Here is a 22,318-nt window from a genome sequence, read left to right as displayed (position 1 = left end):
AAGACAAGCATTAGCACCTTTTGTTGTTCCTGGAGAGGCCGTTGCGGCCAAGTGCATCACCAGCTTACTGGAATTTGTGTTCCCAGTGGTCAATAGTAGTCCTAGTGGTGTTCGTCAGGAGTCCATAAGATCATAAGGCATAGGAGCAGAATTAGGCCATTCAGCCCATCGAGTCTTCTCCACCATTCCATCATGGCTGATCCCAGATCCCACTCAATCCTATAGACCTGCCTTCTCACCATAACCTTTGATGCCTTGACCAATCAGGAAACTATCAATTTTGGTAAAAGGAACAATAGTGCAGACAATTATCTAAATGGAGAGAAGGTTCAAACATCGGAAGTGCAGAGGGACTTTGGCGTCCTTGTCCAAGACTCACAGAAGGTTAATTTACAGGTTGAGTCTGTGGTAAAGAAGGCAAATGCAATGTTGGCATTTATTTCAAGGGGAATAGAATATAAAAACAAGGAGGTGATGCTGTGGCTTTATAAGACACTAGTCAGGCTGCACTTGGAATATTGTCAACAGTTTTGGATCCCATATCTAAGAAAGAATATGTATAGCATAGGCAAGTGATGGGTGAGCTTATAGAGCTATATAAAATCATAAAGGGTGAGATAGGGTCAATGCACAGTCCTTTCCCCAGGGTTAGGGAATCAAAAACTAAATAGCAAAGGTTTAAAATGATCAGGAAATGATTTAGTAGGAGCCTGAGGGGCATCATTTTCATCCTGAGAGTGGTCAGTATATGGAATGAGTAGCCAGAAGAAGTGGTTGAGGAAGAAACATTAACAACATATAAAAAAGTATTTGGACAGATACATGGATAGGAAAGATGTAATGCAGGGGGTTCCAACCCTTTTTATGCCATGAGCCCTACCATTAACCGAGGGGTCTGTGGACCTCAGGCTGGGAACCTCCATTATAGGGGGATAAGGGCCAAGCACAGCTAAGTGGGACTAGTTTATATTAGAACCAGATGACCAAAGGCCCTGTTTCTGTGCTATGTGACTCTGTGGTCCTGTAATCCCCCTCTCACCCTGGTTCACCTGTTGCTTTCCACCACTTACTCCTCTTCTCCCCGTCACCACTGTACACTGGCTATCTAGCCTCTTCAGCTTTTGATGAAGGATGATGAAATATTGACTGCTCATTTCCCTCCACAGGGAAAGATGTGGAGACTCAAGTTAAGAAGTTGTCCTTGAGTGAACAAAATTCTGATTTTATAGCCAGCACTCCTTCTCCCTCTCATTGAGTGTCTGTCTATAAAATATTTAACTGCCCAGTAAGAGTTGAATTGGCAGCATCTGTATGTGAACTGAAATATATCTTTCAACATTTAATAAGTGTTTGAAATCTCTGATGTCTTTTCATAAATGCACTCAAACTGAAAACCTCATTTTTTTTTCATCTCTTTCCTTTCATAGTGGTATTTGAAATCATCAAGAGTAAGCAAGCTATCATGTTATTTTGCAAATAATTCTTGATTTGCGCTGTAGAATTTGTCTTTTCAATAGAATAAATCTTGCATGTAGTCTAGATGCAATTTCATGTTCAAAGGAGCTGTCATAACTTCGATTTTGTGAGTTTTTTTTTACCCCTTTACTGTTATCATCGACCTCTGCAGGGCAGATGTGAACAGGGACTCCTGATTTGTCATTGTTTCCTTTAAGTACAGTGTGTGCTCGAAGCTACTCATTGTACATGAATGAACATGGGAGGAGATGTGAGGCAATCTACCAAAGGAGAAAGTAAAAAGGAGCATGTGATAGTGAGCAAGTTTGTGACAGAGGAAGTGAATTACTGAATCTTAAAAAACAAAAGGTGCTAGATTTACACTGAGATCAGTCAGTGTACATAGAGAGAAGATTAAAGTCAATATTTCAGCACAGGTGGTGCATACAAGCTCAATTTCAATGTTTAAAAGAAGATTGGTTAGGTACATGGATAGTAGGGATATGGAGAGCTATGGTCCTGGTGCAGTTCGATGGGAGTAGGCAGTTTAAATGGTCTAGATGGGCTGAAGGGCCTGTTTCTCTGCTGTACTTCTCTATGACTTAATGACTCCAAAAACAATGAGGGTAGTGTTCATGGGTTCATTGTCCATTCAGAAATCTGATAGTGGAGAGGAAGAAGCTGTTCCTGAAATGTTGAATGTGTGTTTCCAGGGTCCTGTACCTCCTTCTTGATGGTAGTAATGAGAACAAGGCATGTCCTGGGTATTGGGGGTCCTTACTGATGCATGCTGCCTTTCTGAGGCATCATCTTGAGGACTGGAAGCCAGTCCTGAGGAGAGAAACCTGGTGAAAAGGGACATGTTGAGAAGGCAATGGAGTTGGCAGTCGTGGCATTGTTAAGAATAAGGAGCAATCTGTGCAAAACAAATAACAATCCAGAGACACAAAGAGCCTTAGACTCTGCTTCTCTCAACATCCTTAACTGAACAAACACCCACAGGCACTGTCATCTCTTAAGTATTCTTAATTGCATTTTCTTTGATATTAAGGTGCCTCATCTGAACAAAACCAGTATTTCAAATGACAGTAACATCTACAATTGTGTAGATAATTATACAACATTTAAGGTTATGTATTGGTCAGAATTGTATTTGCATACCTCATCGAAAATAGAAAATCAAGATTTAAGCAGCAGCTAAAGAGAAAACAGGAAATGCTGGAAACACTCGGCAGGTCAAGCTGTACTCATGAAGAGAGGAATGGTGCTGAAGCCTCAAGTTGATAGGCGTTTATTAGAGTAGGGCAACTTCTCACCAAGTTGACTCCATCTGAATTTAACTCTGGTTGGTCATTTCAAGGAGCAGTGTCTCCATCATTAAGGACTCCCATCACCCAGGACATGCCCTGGCCTCACTGTTACCGTCAGGAAGGAGGTACAGAAGCCTGAGGGCACACACTTAGTGATTTAGGAACATTCCTCTGCCATCCGATTCCTCAATGGACTATTTTAAATTTAACTATTTAATATGCAGATATGTACTTTTTCCTATATTGTCATGTATTGCAATGTACTGCTGCTGCTAATTTAACAAATGCCAGTGATAATAAACCTGTTTCTGATTCATAAACACACACCTTAGCTTTTGCTAAATTCTATGAATGAGAAAGAAGTCAATGGGTCTTCAGCTGAAACTGTTAATTCTGTTTCCGCTTCTAAAGGTGCTGCTTGACCTAGAAACACAGAACATCGAAAACCTACAGGACGATACAGGCCCTTCAGCCCACAGTGCTGTGCCAAACATGTACTTGCCTTAGAAATTACCTAGCATTACCCATAGCCCTCTATTTTTCTAAGCTAAATGTACCTGCTGAGGGTTTCCACCATTTTCTGTTTTTACATCAGAAGCAAAAGCTACCTTCAGCTGTGTGTTGTTGAATCATAATTCAGATTGTTACAGATTTTGTGTTTCTGAAGCTCAGCCAGATCTAAGGCCCAATTTAGCCCAAATTCACATTTTCATATTAATCCTCTATTGTGGCAATAGAGTCCTAGAATGATACAGTATGAAAATTGATCCTTCTGCCAGTAAGTACCATAAAATGTGTCATGATTTGGTACAGATTTGCCTTAGATTGGAGGAAACAGCAGAGAGTTGTAGATACAACTCAACACAACACAGAAATCAGCTTCCCTTCCATGGGTCCTGTCTATACTTCTTGCTGCCTCGTTAAAGCAGCCAACCTCATCAAAGACCCCACCCACCCTGGACATTCTCTCTTCGCCCCCCCCCCTCCCCACCCCCATCAGGCAGAAGAACAACATCCTAAAAGCACGTATACCAAGCTCAAGAACAGCTTCAACACCGCTGTTATGAAACTAGTGAATGGATCCCAAGTGAGATAAGATGGACTCTTGACCTCACAATCTACCTCTTAATGACCTTGCACCTCATTGTTGCCTGCATTGCACTTTCCTTGTAATTGTATAACTTTATTCATAATCTATTATTGCTTTCATTTGTAAAACCTCAATTTATTGTTGGAATGAAATAATCTTATGGACACCGTGCAAACGAAAGTTTTTCCATTGTGTCTCAGTCCATGTGGCAATTAAAATCAATTTACTAATAGAATTTATGAATTTTCTCTCTTCTTCTCATCAGCTCCCCCCTGATTTCCTGCTCACTTACACATCAGGAGCAATTTGCAGTGAACAGCTATCCTCACAACTTAATTAGGCTGTGCTAGGAACTCACTGCACCCTAAGGAATCATAGCCAATCACAGGGAGCACAGACAGCATCAGAGGTTGGGATTGAATCCAAGTTCGTGGAGCTCTGAGGCAACAGGTCATTGTGCTGTCACTGTGGGAAGTGGGAGGCCTAGCATTCAGGAGAATGCAATCAGGTTTAATATCACCGGCATATGTCGTGAAATTTGTTAACTTAGCGGCAGCAGTACATTGCGATACATAATAATAGAGAAAGGGAAAATAATAAGTGAATCAATTACAGTAAGTATGTGTGTGTATATTAAATGGTTAAATCGGATAGCAGAGGGAAAGAGGGTGTTCCTGAGTCATTGAGTGTGTACCTTCAGGCTTCTGTACCTCCTTCCTGATGGTAACAATGAGAAGAGAACATGCCTTGGGTGACAGAGAATAAGCCTTGACTTGAGGTAAAGGAAAGTGTAGATTTTCAGGCGAGGAAGAAGCAGTCATCGGACAGTTAGTTAAATGGGAGAGTGAAGTCACTTGAAAACTCTGAAGAAATCGACAGAAAATAAGAATAACTAGTGTAATAATCCTTCCTAAAGTAGCTGTGATTGGACTTCTCCAGACAGGAAGAATATTCTGCTTCCTGTAAACACATCTGGATGCAGCATTCACTTTGTGTACAATGAATTTGGACAAATCTCCTGATGTTGGAAGTTGATTTACACTGACTCTTTATTCCCAGCGTCAGCTACTCATTTTGAAACTAATTTTCCTCCCAAATACAAAGATATAAGGATAAATTAACTTGGGGACTCAAGCAATTTCTCAGTACTGTGTACTCACAGTCTCTTTGGTCCATCAAACCCACGTTGTCCATTTGCACTAATTTTATTTTGTTTTCCTCCATTCACATCAACTCCCACACACAACACCCAAATTCTACCACTCACCTACTGCAGTGGCCAATTAGCCTATTGTCCTCTTAGGGATGTAGAAGGAGACCAGAACACCTAGAACAGGGGTTCCCAACCTGAGGTCCATGGATCCCTTGCTTAATGGTATTGGTCCATGGCATAAAAAAGATTGGAAACCCCTGATCTAGAAGAATTCAACAGAGTGTTAGGGAGAATGTGCAAACGCCACCTGAGGACAGGATTGAACCAAGTCTTCGGTGTTGTGAGGCAGTGGTCCTTCTGTTTGTGCCACTGTGTCCTAAAAAATAACCAGTGTGAGATTGGCTGGATTTATATTACACCTTTCACAGCTTTGTAATCACTTAGACTGACTTTTCAAAATATTGTTACTGTTGTCACAAGGCAACTACAACTACAAAGCTTACCATGAGCATCCTTGGACAGCAAGATCATGACCAGATCATTGAAAAGAAGCGCATAAATGTTGGAACTCTGAAATAAAAATGGAGATTTGTAGAAGTACTCCACAAGTCAGGATTCAATAGGCAGAGTAAAACAGAGTTGACCTATCAGGACCCTTCTTGGAAATTGTGTTGATGAAAGTCTTCAACTTGGAACACTTTCAGTTTCTCTCTCCACACACTAAAAATTCTAACATATTCTGTTTTTAATTGCTAATCAGATTAACTATGTTAGTGGTGCTAGTTGCAATCAAACAGTGACCAGGTTACAAAGGAAACCCTCCTGTTTTTTTACTACGAATGCTGTTGGATCAGTTACATCCAGGATGGAAGATGTGACCTCAGCTCATTGCTTAAACCAAAAGACAACACTGTCAACAGTGCACCACTCCTCATTAAACACTATCCTGTGTGCAGACTGGGAATCTCAATATAAGTCCCAGTGACTCATGGCGAAATGTGCACTTCCAGTTAGTGGTCAGTGCTGGGCCTGCAACTCTTCATGATATAGATGAATGATTTGGAAGAGGGGACCGAGTGTACTGTATTTAAGTTGATGCTAAATTGAGTGGAAAAGCAAATTTTGCAGAGGACATGGAGAGTCAGATAGGTTAAGTGAATGGACAAGGGTCTGGCAGATGGAGTACCATGTTGGAAAATGCAAGATTATTCAATTTGGAAGGAAAAATAGAAGATCATATTATTATTTAGATGGTGAAAGATTGCAGGATGCTGTTGTGCAGAAGAGTGTTTGTACATTGATCACAAAAGGTTGGTTTGTAGGTGCAACAGGCTATCAAGTCGCAAATGGAATGTTGGTCTTCATTGCTGGAGGGATTGAATTTAAGAGCAGGGAAATCATGCTGTAACTATACAGGCTACAGCGAGGCCACACCTGGACTACTGCATGCAGTTCTGGTCTCCTTACTTGAGGAAAGATATACCGGCTTTGGAGCAGGTACAGAAGAGGTTCATGAGGTTCATTCCAGAGACAAGGGAGTAACTTATGAGGAGAGATTGAGTTACTCACTGGAATTCAGAAGAATAAGGGTATCTTCTTGAAACATGGGCTGGAAAAATGGACTGAAAGCGGGCAGGTGGAATTTAATACAGACAAGTGTGAGATGTTGCACTTTGGGAGGCCAAACCAAGGTAGGAATTACACAGTGAGTGAGAGAGCACTGTGGAGTGTGGTAGAACAGAGGGATCTGGGAATATAAATCCATAATTCCTTGAAAGTGGCGTCACAGGTAGATAGTGCCTTGAAGAGTTTTTGACATATTTGCCTTCATAAATTAAAGTATTGAGTACAGGAGTTGGGATGTTTTGTTGAACTTATATAAGACACTGGTGAGGCCTAATTTGGAGCGTTGTGTGCAGCTTTGGTCAGATACCTACAGGAAAAATGTAAATAAGGTTGAAAAAGTACAGAAAAAATTTACAAGGATGTTGCTGGGACTGGAGGACCTGAGTTATAGGGAAAGATTGAATAGGTTAGAACTTTAGTCTTTGAAACTTAGTAGATTGAGGAGAAATGTGACAGGGGTATACAAAATTGTGAGGGGTATGGATAGGATAAATGCAAGCAGGCTTTTTTCCATTGAGGTTGGGTGAGACTACAACCAGATCATGGGTTAAGGGTGAAAGGTGAAAGGTTTCAGGGGAAAACAAGGGGAAACATTTTCCTTGGAGGGAGCTGAGAGTGTGGAACAAGCTGCCGGCACAAGTGGTGAATGTGATTTTGATTTCAATGTTTAAGAAAAATTTGGATAGGTACATAAATGGGAGGAATATATAAGAGGAATATATAAGATAGAGGTAGGAAATTTGTTTCCACTGGTAGGTGAGACTAGAACCAGAGCACATAGCCTCCAGATTCAGTTGAATCGATTTAGGACAGAGTTGAGGAGGAACTGCTTTTCCCAGAGAGTGGTGAATCTGTGGAATTCTCTGTCCAGAGAAGCAGTAGATGCTACCTTAATAAATATATTTAAGATACAGTTAGATTTTTGCAGAGCAGGGGAATTAGGGGTATGGGGAAATGGCAGAGAGTTAAAGCTGAGTCCACAACCAGACCAGCCACGATCTTATTGAATGACAGAGCAGGCTGGCTTGATTTACCCAGTGATTCCGCCCTCTAGGGATATATGGCACTGAGAAGACCATTGGTTCACCACATCTGTGCCTGCTTTTTGCCTGAGCTTATCTCATTTGCAACCCCAATGTTTTCTTGGTCTCATGGACTATGTCTTATGTCAAGACATGTCTAATCTCTTGGCTAGAATCAGTTTTCCTTAAAGAAATGGCCACTGGAACAAGGTGCGCTGGGAACCTGTATCTGTACCCTCTGGGGAAACAGCGAAGGGTTTATACAAATTGCTGGCTTTACCCACAGTTCTTGCACAAAAGCCTGACCCTACCCGTGAAAACCCCTTAGCAATGCAGTTTGGTGTGGGGAACGGCCACCTTGTCGGAAGATCAGTGGATGGGAGAGGAGGATAGAAGTAGAAGTGATCTCCTCATCCCCCCCCCCCCCCCCATATCATTGCACAGAGAAGGACTCCCAAGTTTTATGGAGCTTAGAGAAACAATTTAAAACCAATATGCCTTTTAAAAAAAAAATTCACAGTTCAAATTAATTTACTTTAACCTGAAACATTACTTTGACTCTTTGACTCGATTAACTCTATTTGTCTTCCCACAGATGCTGCTCGGCCTGCTGTGCATTTCACGATTCTCCATTTTTATTTCAAATGTCCAGCATCTGTGGATTCTTGTTTTTCAGTTCTAGAAGGGGAATGGGTCCTAAGGCTCCCACCCCACCAAGTATTCTGCTTCTCCCATCACTACATCCATGTCCAAGGCAATGGCTAAAACCAGATGCATCCGTATGCATATGACTGCACAGGAGTAGAACGTGCTGTTGTGGCTGGTTCCCCAACAGAGACTTAATTAAAGACAGTCCCTTTCAAAACTGCAGCACAACCAAGATTGGTACCGATCGGTTCTTGATGATCAACATCGACATGGTGGTCCAAAGAGCCTGATTCTGTGCTGTACAATTCCATAACTCTTTCTTGTAGTCACAACCTTTCTCTCTTGGTCATAGATGATATGGTTTCCTGGTCAGAAAGCTGAACTTCAATGTTGCAGCAACAAACAAGGTGCTGGAGGAACTCAACGAGTCATGTACTATCTGTTGGAGGAATGAAATAGTTGGCGTTTCTGGTTAAGGACTGAAAGTGGAGAGAGGAGACCATTTCAACCCTAAACGTTGACTATTTCTTTCCTCCCACAATGCCGCTCAACCCACTGAGTTCCACCAGCACATTGTTTGCTTATCCAGATTCCAACGTCTGCTATATCTTGTTTTTCTAGTAAATATGTGTTGCTTGTCCTTCGATGTCATTGGTGTATGACCAGCGGGGTTCAAGTGTAGGTCAGTCACACCCAGAGAAGTGAACAGCTTACATGGCACATTCAAAGGTGCTAATCACGCTTATTGATCAATTTTACATTTCCGTACAATCAAAAAGTGTATCTCACACGCACGCACGCACGCACGCACGCACGCACGCACGCACGCACGCACGCACACACACACACACACACACACTATTCTGAGTTTGTAAAGCTGGCAGGAGCAAAGGATATTGGGAATGGTGAGTGTGGAGTGCCGCAGGAAGGCTCTGGAGCAGGTGGCAGAGAACGAGTGCCAGGGGTGGGAAGGAGGGGTTGACATGGGTGCAGACACACCCAGCCCTGAAACACCAGGCAAGGTCATTTGATCCTAAACAATTGGTTTATTGATCATTACAGAATGTCTCTCTGATGCTTCCTACTCCCTTCCCCTTTTCCTAACCATGATTCCGCTCTCCCTGCCCTCTTCCCACTCTCAGTCCACAATAGAGACCCATATCAGGTTTATCATCACTCACAAATGTCATGAAATTTGTTTTTTTTCCTGTGGCAGCAGTGTAGTGCAATATATAAAATGCAAAGCTCTTGGGCACCCTGGCTATATATATATATATATGCCTAAGACTTTTGCACAATACTGTACACCCTATTTATGCATATGTATTTATACACACACGCATGCACACACACACAAGTAATAAATAAACAGACTACATTATTTGATCTGACTGGAAATATTTTCCAAGTTAGAGTCATAATATAAGTTTCAAGCTGTTAAATCAATTTCTTTCTTCACCAGATGTCTCAGCCAGCATTAAGACATATCTTTATTGCATGTGTATACATGTAAATTCAGTGCTTATGATTAATGTTTCTCTAATCAATCAAATATAAAAGCTGAGAATTCTGGAAACATTCAGCAGGTCAGGCTCTATCAGTGAAAAGAGAAGCAATTAATGTTTTCAGGTTCAAGGCCCTTCATTTGAATAGAAGAAGGATCGGGTGGCATGTAGAACAACAGGAGGATCTCAGGCAGAGTGAGACCAGATGGGTTAATGTCATAGAAGCCAAATTGCTTCTTTGTCTTTATTATGTTTCACTAGGAGCGGGTCAGAGGGATATGATCAGCTAAAACTCTCTCTCTAGCCCTGTCTCTCTCTCTCTCTGTTCCTTTCCTCCCCCACCGACTCTCCCTTTCTCTTTCTCACTCCCTCTCTCTTTCATGCTCTCAATATTTATTGCTTATTTATTTACTATTATTATTAATTCCTTTTTTCATTTTGTATTTGCACAGATTATTGTCTTTTCTGTATTGATTGTTTTTCCATCTTGTGTGTGGCCTTTCATTGATTCTATGATGTTTCTTGTACTTACTGTGAATGCCTGCAAGAAAATTAATCTTAGGGTCGGTAAATATACTTTGATAATATACTTACTTTGAACTTTGGAGGGTAACGAAGCACAAATAGCAATTAGATGAATGATCACTTAATGTGGTTTCCGGAGCAACATTAATGATAGTTGCAGGAGAGTCAAGCACCTTTGAACGTTGCCTTGGGACCTTTAACCGCAGAGACCGGTGTAATGTGTAACCTGAAGGACAGCACTCATAATGACAAGGACATGTGAAATGGTGCTGAAAGGGCCAATGTGAAGTGTCATTTAAGGTCTGTGAAGTGGAGGAGAGGGAGCTTAAATCATGTTATTTGATTTGAGAGGACTTCAGATTCCTCAGGTTCTCAGGAACTTGGTTCAGTTCCACCATGGGCCCGAGCCTCCGTAGTTATCATCATTAAGGACCCCCATCACCCAGGTCATGCCCTCTTCTCGTTGCTACCTTCAGGAAGGAGGTACAGGAGCCACTCAACAATCCAGGAACAGCTTCTTCCCCTCTGCATTCTGATTTCTGAACGGATGTGAACACTATCTCTACCTTGCTGAGGTCAGGAGATAACTGTCAGACACCTCCTTTTACTTACACCTCGAACAGGACCCCGCTCCCCTTCATACATGCAGCCTGATCTGCTGAGTTCTCCAGCATTTTGTGTCTGTTGCCCCATCCATCCACCCATGCCCAAAGCAATTCATAATAAAAACAGAAATGCAGGAAGCACTCAGCAAGTCAGGCAGCATCTGTGGAAAGAGAAACAGAGTTAATATTTCAGATCCGTACTGATGAAGGATTTTCATCAAAAATGTGAACTCTTTTTTCTCTCTCCACAGATGTTGCCTGACCTGCTGATTGTTTCCAGCATTTTCATTCCTTGCCTCAGATTTCTAGCTGCTGCAGATTTGGTTTTGATTTCCAAAAGCAGTTAACCTTTTGAAGACACCTCATGTACAGAGGGGGATACCATTTGGATAATGTGGTTGTGATGGAGCATTATTATGGATGTTTATAACTGTCAGCATATGGAGTACTCTGTACACGATACTGCTGAAGTAATCTACTGTACATTTATAGCGATTTTTCATTTGGAAGGAGTGTCTGGAGTATCAGATATCAGGTTGCTGCCACGTACAGCAATCCGGTCAATGCTCTCATCCTGTATTTGATTTAAAATGAGTGCAGCATAGTTTGATAATCTTGGATTATAAGGAAGCTGCTGACTGCATTTCTCAGCATTCCTAGGGCTCTGCTCCAACACCATCACCTTTGTTCATCGAGTTACATCACAAACATTATCAGCAGATGATGATGGCAGTGCTCACGAAATTTCTGCCAAGAATAAGTTAAATAATCAATGAACACTGACTCTTGTTTGTCATGTGTGGTAAACTATGTATACCTGTCTGGACACTGCTGACTGCTCCTGTGGCTCCTCCCACAGACCCCTGTATAAAGGCGATTGGAGGCACTGCTCCTCCCTCAGTCCCCGAGATGTTGTGCTCCCTTTTGCTGCTACTGAAAGCCTATCGTTCACCTCCCGTCTCCGGGAGTTATTGATGGTGCATCATCATGATGTCTTGTCTTGTCATCATTGGGTCTCTCTCCCCACTCCCCCACCACCATTCAGGGCATATATCAGAAGGGACGCAGACACAGTGCTTCCAGCATTGGCACAGACCCCTCCTATCCTTTCCCCAATCTCTTTGACCTCCTGCCATCAGGCAGAAGATACCACAGCATAAGAACCAGAACTGTCAGGCTGGGTAACGGTTTATTCCCTCAGACTGTTAGACTTAACACCTTGCTGCCATCCAGCACACAGGCACAGGACGTCCCGTCTGAATGTCCTACCCCACGGCCCAACTCACATACACACTCTCATCCTGCACTGGTCACTTTTCATCTTTTATTGCTGCTGCTTCACACATTCATACGACTGCTTGTTATATCACAATTCTGTCTTACGTAAACATGTACCTCACAATCTGTGAAACCCTCTCAATCTTCAGTCCATGCCACTCAGGGACCTGTGCTCATATTATTTTGTGATTGTTGTGGTAGATAGTAACTCTATGTGCTGTGTGTGACTATGTGTACTGTGTTTTGAACCTTGGTCCCAGAGGAACGATGGTTCATTTAGCTGGATACTGTACATTGTGTATGGTTGAATAACAATAAACTTGAACTTCAAATTGTATTTTCACAAAAATACTTCCAAAATGCCTGAAATTGAGAGACAAAGATGGAGAAAGGTTGAGCAGGTTGGGACTGTTTTCATTGGAGTGAAGAAGAATGAGGGGTGATTTATAACCGTGCATAGATAGGGTGAATGTGCACAGGCTTTATTCCAGGTTGAGGAATCAAAAACTAGAAAGCATAGAATTAGGGTGAGAGGAGAGAGATTGGAAATAGTTGGGAAGAAGTGCAGCTCGGGTGGTTGAGTTGTTCTTTGATCTTGGCAATTTACTTGCAGACATTTTGTCACTATATGAGGAAACATCATCAGTTCACTGTTGATTGTGCTGCATTCTCCGAGTGCTTGGCCTTTACATGCTTTTCCATCAGCTGATTGATCGTCCTTTCAGAAACTCCGTTGTGGTGTGGGAAGTGGGTCTCACTGCTGATCGGTTGCGTGGTGAACTCTGTGCTTTGTGGTCTAGAATTTTGCCCTCATTGGCTCATAAATAGGATCGAGGCCTACATGTCTGTTTACAGAACTGTTTGCGGAAAACCACCCTTCTAGGAATTCTCTTGTGTGCTGCGTGTTTGCTTGTGCCATGACACTCACTGATGTCCTCTCGATCTTCATGGGTAGAAGAGTTGGTCACGCCGTTTTGCAGTTGATGATCCTAGGTCCTCGTGGATAGTTTTCTCCCAGTTTGGCCGACATTATATTTGCTACTGATTTTGTTGACCACCTTGGTTTGTTCTTTAGGCCTGCAGAGTACTCTCCTCAATGTTGCTGTTGGCTTATGCGTGACCAAAATTCTACATTCCTGGAGCAGTCGGGCCGTCCTTTCCAAGTTATTTCGAACGTATGGAAGGACAACCCGTTTGTTTGCTGCATTGGTGACGTCGGAGAGAAATTAGCTTGGATCAGTTGGGCTGAAGGACCTGTTTCCATGTTGTTTGGCTTTATGACTCCAGGCCAGACTGTGCAGTCTCTATCAGAATCAGTCAGGTTTATTATCACTGACATAACTAGTGAAATTTGTTACTTGGCAGTAAAAGTATAATACAATACATGAATTGTTCCATAAGTTACAAAAAGAAATATAATTTAAAAAAACATAAATATGTAGTGAGAAGAGGGCATGTCCTCGATGATGAGGGTCTTCTACTGGTGCTTCTGACTGTCACGGGGTTTTGTATTAAAGCAAGCTGCCTCAATTCACAAGGGCAGAGTTTACATAGAGTCATTCGGTCATACAGAATGGAGACAGCCGTTTCTTTACCCACACCGGTATAGAAACATTTTCAGCAGCAGGACTGCACCAGTTCAAGGTGGTTACAGCTCATCTCCTTTTGAAGGGCGATTATAGAAGGGCAACCAATGCTGATCTTACTGGCAATACCTGAATCCTGAAAATAAATATAAAAACATTAGGCAGGAGTCTTAAAAATCAAATTGGGCCTGCCTGGACTTGCCTGCGGAATGAGTTGGAGACAGTTCCTTGTAGACCTTACACGCCAGTTTTAAAAAGTGAGTGGTGACTGTCAGGACTTGTATGTGGTGCGGGAGATCGTAGAGTGAGTTGGAGACAGTTCCATATGGACATTACGTGCCAGTTTTAAGAAGCAAATGGGACTTGAAGGAACTTGTCTGTGGAGTGGGAGATGATGGAGTGAATTAGCAAGAGTCCCTTGTGAACTTTACGCGCCAAATTTAAAAAGTGAGTGGGGCCTATTGGGACTTGTCTTCTGAGCAGCAGGTTGCCTGGGTTATTAGTAACTTAGCAAGGGCCATAAAAGAAGCGGGGTTAAAGCAGAGAGGCCATTGTTTGAGTAGATTCTGTTAGAGTGGTCAGGCTTTGGCAAGAACAGGCAGAGGCTAGATCTTAAGCTTGATAAGTTAGAGCCAAATGTTTAACAAGTGTAGGCAGGATAGTAGTTCAAATAGTGGAATGCTCCTCCTGTAAGATGTCGGATTGCACAGTACTTAACAGTCTCCCCAATAATTATAGCTGTGGGAAGTAAACTCAACTGCGTCTTCTGACTGACAAGGTCAGGGAACCGGAGCTGGGGCTGGATGCACTCAGGACCATCCGGGAGACTTTCTCTGAGGTGGTCACACCCAGAGCACAGGCTTCAGATAGTAGATGGGTGACCAGCAGGAGAGGTAAGGGGAGTGACCAGTCAGTGGAGGGCTCCCCTGTGGCCATTCCCTTCAGCAACAAGTATACCCCTTTGGATACTGTTGGGGGGGGGGGGGGGGGGGGGTGGAAATGATCTATTAGGCCAGTGGCACTGTGGCCAGCTCTAAGGCTCAGCAGGGAAGGGTAAAGTCAGCCCGAGCGACAGTGATAGGAGACTCAGAGTAAGGAGGACGACAAACAGGAGATTCTATGGCTGTGAAAGTGACACCCAGATCATGTGTTGCCTCCCAGCTGCTTGGGTCTAGGATGTCCCAGGGCAGCTGCAGAAGATTCACAGGGGTGGGGGAAGGTGAGCAGCCAGGGAATGCAGTGCACATTGGAACCAATGACATTGGTAGAAAGGTCCTGCGCAGTGAGTATTGGGAGTTAGGAAAGAGGATGAGAAGCAGGACCTCTGGGGTAGTAAGTAATCTCTGGATTACTCTCATGCCACATGCTAATCAGGCAAAGAATAGCAGACATCCCACCCTGCAAAAACTCATTTTAGGGAGGTAGCATCACCACCCCCATCCCTCGCAACCCCATATCCCCTCCCCGGTCAACCTCCAAGGGTGTATGTGTACAGGACATTTGATTATAAAAGAATACAACGATTTATTTGATAAGACAGAGTTGTTTTTGCTAATCATCACATTGCAGTTGTCACTACTAAATCCTACACAATTAGACCATTCAAGGCCTTTGTCATGCATGGATGATGCAATGCAGTTGAATATGTTTTCAGCTTTGGCATCACTGCACACTGGCATGTCTACAAATCCGACTGTTACCTTATCCTGTGTTTCATTATAGTACCTGGCTAAAATGGCACATTCCTTCTCACACATGATGTCGTTGCTTTCATCAACCAAAATACTGTATGGCCTTTTTTTCTGTCCGGATGAGCTTGTACAGATCCTGTGAACATTCAGGTTCCAGTGCCATGCTCACAATAGCTGCTGTCTTGGTTGATGAGCAGGCGTAGCGTTTTGCTATTTCTGAATCAGGGAACATTTTCCTGAATAACTCGCCTGTGTGCTTACACTCCTGGAATGGCAGGTTATGCTCAACGATGAAAGATGTGAAGTACACCTCAGCTCTAGTGACCTTCTCTGTCAGACTTTGGTTTTCTGCTGAAAAGAACTTGAGCAGCCTTCCCTGCGCTTAGCCTCCCTAATATGTTGTGGTCCCTAAAAGAAATAGAAGCGTGAGGTGTATCCTTATTATATTGTCTTATGCAGAAAATGTGACATTAAAATATGTACTTATATTATATTACCATGGAGTCGTTTTCTTATTCCATTACAACTTTAAGCAAGTCTACAGGGAGTTTGGCCTCATCACATAGAACATCAATAGAGTGGCTCCTTAGCAACTAGACAGCTAGTTTAAATAACGTTAGCTATGCTAATGAATGAATGACACCTGTTAAACTCACCTCAACATATCTTTTACAGTCATTTAACCCACCATGGGCAATAGAAAAGTCACAGTTGCAAACAGTGCAGCGAGCAACACTGTCATTATTTTTGACCCCTATTAGGCAGGGTACACTTTAGTGTAGTCTGGGGTGAAGTACGTTTTATATTTTCTTTTTTTGGAACATTCTGCCATGGCGCTGCAGGACACTAAACTGAACTAATGGAGAGGGAGGTTGACTGTAAAGCCTGCCCACAGAGAAAGCTGATTGGTCTACTTAGCACAAAGAGAGACCAATCAGGATACTCTCTCTGTCACTCTCTCGCTACATCAGTCACCTGCTCTCTCCGTCTCTCTCCTCCTCCCTCTCTCCCCTCCTCTCTCTCTCTCTCTCTCTCTCTCTCTCTCTCTCTCTCTCTCTCTCTCTCTCTCTCTCTCTCCCTCTCGCTCGCTTGCTCTCAAAAAAATTGATTTCTGGGATATTGTATATAATTTGCGAGCATCAGGGAACCGCTATCAATATGTGGGAAACTCCCGGGACTTCTGGGAGAGGTGAGATGTTTGGAATAGGATGATAGTACAAGTGAGTGAGTGGCTGAGGAACTGGTGCAGGGGCAGGTCTTCAGATTTGTACATCATTGGAATCTCTTCTGGGGCAGGAGAGACCCGTACAAGAAAGACAGGCTGCACCTAAACTGGAGGGGAACCTATATCCTGACCGGGAGGTTTGCCAGTGCTACTGAGGAGGGTTTCAACTAGTTTGGCAGGGGGATGGGAACCAGAGCACCAGATCAGAAAGTGGAGGATTGGAGAGGAAGGTAGATGCCAGGGCCAGTAAAAACAGGCAGGAGCAAAGTAATAGATACGACGGGACTGAGAGTTTGAAGTGTGTGTGTTTTAATGCTAGGAGTGTTACAGGTAAAGGTGATGAACTCAGAGCACGGATCAGTACATGGAATTATGATGCTGTGGCCATTATAGAGACTTGGTTGAGAGGAGGAGGTAAAAAGGTGGGAGGAGGAGAGTTACTCTACTGATCAGGGACAATATCACAGCTGCACTCAGAGGGGTCATAATGGGGAGCTCATCCACTGAGTCTATATGGGTAGAACTCAAAAATAGGAAGGGTTCAGTCACTCTCATGGGATACAGACACACCTCCCCCTCCACCCAATAGCCACTGGGACATTGAGGAACAGATAAATGTATTAAGATTAAGGTATCCGGACAGCAAAGGTGTAAACCTCAGGATGCCCGCTATCAATTGCAGCTTGGTATTTAATGCCATCATCCCCTCAAAACTAATCAGCAAACTCCGAGACCTGCACCTTAATCCCCCTTGTGCAAATGGACCTGGAATTCCTCACTAGTAGACCCTAGTCAGTTTGGATTGGCAAAAACATCGCCTTCACCATCTCCATCAACACAGGTGCAGCATAGGGCCGTGTGCTTAGCCCCCTGCTCTACTCACTTTACACCTTTGACTGTGTGGCTAAGTACAGCTCCAACACCATATACAAGTTCGTTGATGACACCACTATTGTGGGCTGTATCAATAGAGGTGATGAATCAGCATACAGGAGGGAGATTGAAAACAAGGCTGAGTGGTGTAATAACAACAACCTCTCACTCAATGTCAATAAGACCCAGGAACTGACTGTAGACCAGGAGAAGGAAACCAGAGGTCCATGAGTCAGTAATCATTGGAGTTTCAGAGGTGGAAACAGGCAGTAACTTTAAATTGTTGGGTGTCACCATCTCAAGTCAAGTCAAGTCAAGTCAAATCACTTTTATTGTCATTTCGACCATAACTGCTATGTACGGTACATAGTAAAACTGAAACGTTTTTCAGGACCATGGTGTTACATGACACAGTACAAAAACTAGACTGAACTACGTAAAAAAAACAACACAGAGAAAAAAAAAGGTCTCAGAGGACCTGTCCTGGACCCATCATAAATATTATTGTGAAGAAAGCACAACAGTGCCTCTACTTCCTCAGGAGTGTGCAGAGGTTTGGCATGTCATTGAAAACCTTGCCAAAGCGCTATAGATGTGTGGTGGAGAGTGTGCTGACTGGCTGTATGATGGCCTGGAATGGGAACACCAATGCCTTTGAGTGGAAAATCCTACAAAAGGTAGAGTATTTGGCCCTCTACATCACGGATAAAACTCTCCCGACCATTGAGCATATCTACTGTAGAAAAGCAGCATCCATTATCAAAGATCTTCACCACCTAGACCATGCTCTTTTCTCACTGCTGCCATCAGGTAAAGGTTACATGAGGTGCCTCAGGACTCACATCACCAGGTTCAAGAACAGTTACTGTCCCTCAACCATCAGGCTCTTGAACAAAAGGGGATAGCTACACTCATTTAAGGACTCTGTTATATTGTTATTTCATGCTCGTTATTTATGGCTCTTCATTTACATCTGCATTTGCACAGTTTGTTTACAGTTAACAGTTCCTGATGCTTACAGTTTATATTTACTGTTCTATAGATTTGCAAGGTACGTCTGCAGAAAAGGAATCTCAGGGAGGTAGAAGGTTAAAAGGGAGAACATCTGGTTGGATGTGGAGGATGGGGGTTCGGTCCTTAACGAACACTTTATATCAGTATTTACCAAGGAGAAGGACATAGAGGATAGGGAGATCAGTGTTGAGTGTATTAAAATGCTTGAGCATTTCAAGGTAAAGGAGAGGCAGTGTTGAGTCTTTTAAGGAGCATTGAGGTCCCAGGGCCTGATGGGATATTCAGAAAGGCAAGAGAAGAGATTGCAGGGACCTTGACCAATATCTTCATGTCCTCTGTAGCCTTGGGTGAAGTCCTAGATGAGAAGCTAATGTTGTTCCATTATGCAAGAAGGGTATTAGGGATAATCCTGGAAACCATAGCTTGATGAGTCTCACGTCAGGGGTAGGGAAGTTACTGGAGAGAATTCTTAGGGACAGGATTTATGAGCATTTGGAAAACCATGGCCTAATTAGGGAGAGCCAGCATGGCTTTGTGTGGGGCAAGTTGTGTCTTACTAATTTGATTGAGGTTTTGATGTGTGAATAGGTAACTGTGCTATCTACCCATTCACTTTCCCATTCCTTCTCCTGAAAGTCACCCAGCTACCCACCTCCTGCAACTTAGGGGTAACTACTTTACTGGGACATCTGCTGTTTGTGATGTATAATAAATGATCTGAATGAAAATGTAAATGGATGAGTTACCAAGTTTGCAGATGATGTGAAGATTGGTGGTGTTTACCAGAATGCTGCCTGGATTAGAGGGCATGTGAAGTTAGACAAACTTGCGTTGTTTTCTCTGGAGCAGGGGATGCTGAAGGGAGATCTGATGGAGGTTTATAAGATTATAGTGGCAAAATTAGAGTAGACAGACAGTATCTTTATCCCAGGGTTGAAACGTCTAATAACAGAGGGCATGCTTTTAAGGTGAGAGGGGTAATTTCAAATGAGATGTGAGGGACAAGTTTTTTAGGTAGGTGCCCGGAATGCACTGCCCAGGGTGGTGGGAGAAGCAGATATGTTAGGAACTTTTAAGGGATATTTAATAGGTATATGAATGGAAGGAAATTGGAAGCATATGGACATTGTACAGGCAGAAGGGATTAGTTTAGTTAGTTAGTTATTTGATTACCAATTTAATTGGTTCAGCACAACATTGCAGGCTGAAGGGCCTGTTCCTGTGCTTTACTGTTCTATGTTCTATAGGAAAAGGCTGAAGGACAGGATCTCTGGATTACTCCCAGTGCCACGTGCTAGTCAGGGCAGGAGTAGGATTATACAGATGAATGTGTGGCCGAGGAGTTGGTGCAGAGGACAGAGTTTCAAATTTCTAGATCATTGGGATCTCTTCTGGGGAAGGGATGACCTATACACCTGAACCCAAGGGGGGGAGCAATATCCTTGCAGGCAGGTTTGCTAGAGTTGTTGAGGAGGGTTTAAACTAAGTTAGTAGAAGGATGGGGTCTGGAGGGATAGGGCTGAGGATGGGGCAATTTGTATATAAATAGATGCAGTGTGTAATGAGACTGAGGAAGGACAGGCAGATGATAGGACAAAATTGCAATCAATGCGATGAGGTGAAGTGTAATATGGGGGCAAGTCAAAAAGGGTGACATATACAGGACTGAAGGTATTATATTTGAATGCATGAAGTATACAGAATAAAGGAGACAATCTTGTTGCGCAGTTACAGATTGACAGGTGTGACGTTGTGGGCATCACTGAGTCATGGCTGAAAGATCATAGTTGGGAACATAGATTCCAAGGATACTCATTGTATTGAAAGGACAGGCAGGCAAGCAGAGGGGTGGCATGGCTCTGTTGGTAAAGAATGAAATCAAATCCTTAGAAAAAGGTGACATAGGATTGGAAGATGTTAAATTCTTGTTAAGAAACTGCAAAGGTGAAAAAGCCCTGATGGGAGTTATATACAGGCTCCCAAACAGTAGACAAAATGTGGGATATAAATTTCACGGGAATTAGAAAAGACATGTAAAAAAGGCAATGTTATGATAAACATGGGGGAGGGGGGCGGATTTCAATATCGGGTAGATTGGGAAAATCAAGTTGGTGCTGGATCCCAAGAGAGGGAATTTGTAGAATGCCTATGAGATGGCTTTTTAGATCAGTTTGTGGTTGATCCCACTAGGGGAAAGGTGGAACAGACTCGATGGGCCAAATGATCGATTCTGCTCATATGTCTTATGGTCTAACGGTCTTATGGCTGTTTGCAAGAACTTCTTTTCCAAGTTTATGACAGAGTCTGTGACTGCATCCTAAATATAATGCAATAAACCAATGTGTTATACAAATGAATAAGCTCTTTCTCCCAGTTTATCCTTCCTTAGAATGGTGGGATTTTTCAGACTATAAGAAATTTACCGATACACACCAGAAGATCAAACCCAAATCAACAGTACTGCACAATAGGCTCCCAACAAATCTACAATTGGTTTGCACAGAGCCAATTCTATTTTCCATTGATTTCAATCTTGTTCAGGTAAGAGCACAGATGGGGCCTCAAATATAAAAGCAATCGAGCTAATGTGAGCATCCCTGCAACAGGGCTGCTGGGATTACAGGCTAAAGTCTTCGTGCTAGCAATTGAACTACTGACCTTCTCACCCCATGGCAAATACATTGTGACAAATGCAAAGCTTCCACATTGGACAAGGTGGAACATTTAGTCCAGAGGGAAGCAATGTTAGACGATAAAAATGTCCGTACACAGTGTGGTCAAAACATGTGTTGGGCTTGAAATTCTACCCTGTGTTCGTTTAGGAAGAGAGACAACCAACACCGGAATATTACAAAACTTGGGTTTATTGGAGAATCCGTAACTGGCACAGCGAATCGACGGAGTCGCTGGAGAAGGCGCGTTCTGACTTCCCCTTACAATCTGCTCTTATTTATATCCCTTTTCCCCCCAGCACAACCCCCCGCTACATATTAGGTAATATCGGGCACTTGTGTCCATCTTATTGGCCCGACGCCATACACTCACGAGTTACCTGTTTCTTTTGTTTACTGAATCGCGTGACACTGGTAGTTTCGGTGTAGCGGAATCCCCAGTTTCGCTCCCCCCACCTCCCTCGCATTCCGGCCTCCTAATATTACGTGAGCCACTCCTGACCTGTAATGGCAGCCATTAACCCTAACACTTGGAATGGACAATCATTGCTGCTGAGAGATGGCTGTTGAAATAACCATGTTTATAATCCATAATTATCTCGTAAACAGGAAACAGAATTATTTTTGTTGGAATTAATGTCAAAAACAAACTGCTGGAGGGACCCAGGCAGTGGAGTGGCTTCTGTGGAGGCAAATGGTGGGTAGATGTTTGGGATTGAGACCCTGCATCCAAGGAAGATAGCCAGTATATTAGTGTATATTAACATGTTAGTATTAACTCTGTCATGAACAGTTACAAGCCCACCTGCAAAAGCAGTGTTGGGTATGGGGCTAGCAATCCCATCCAGCAAAAAAAACCAGAGCTACAGAAACACCAACAGAAGCTCCAAAGACCTCATCCCTGGAGAAGAAGGATCTTTGCCTAGAAGACATATGAAGTCGTGTGGTGAAAGCAGAAGCCACAGGGCAAATCAACCTTCCACCCAGGACAGAGGATTCAGGTGAGCTGCTGTCAGTGGCCTCTGCTCCAGAGGGGTGAT

The sequence above is a fragment of the Hemitrygon akajei genome, chromosome 18 (genome assembly GCF_048418815.1).
Source record: "Hemitrygon akajei chromosome 18, sHemAka1.3, whole genome shotgun sequence".
In the NCBI taxonomy this organism is placed as follows: Eukaryota; Metazoa; Chordata; class Chondrichthyes; order Myliobatiformes; family Dasyatidae; genus Hemitrygon; species Hemitrygon akajei.
Note: the sequence above shows the minus strand (reverse complement) of the source record.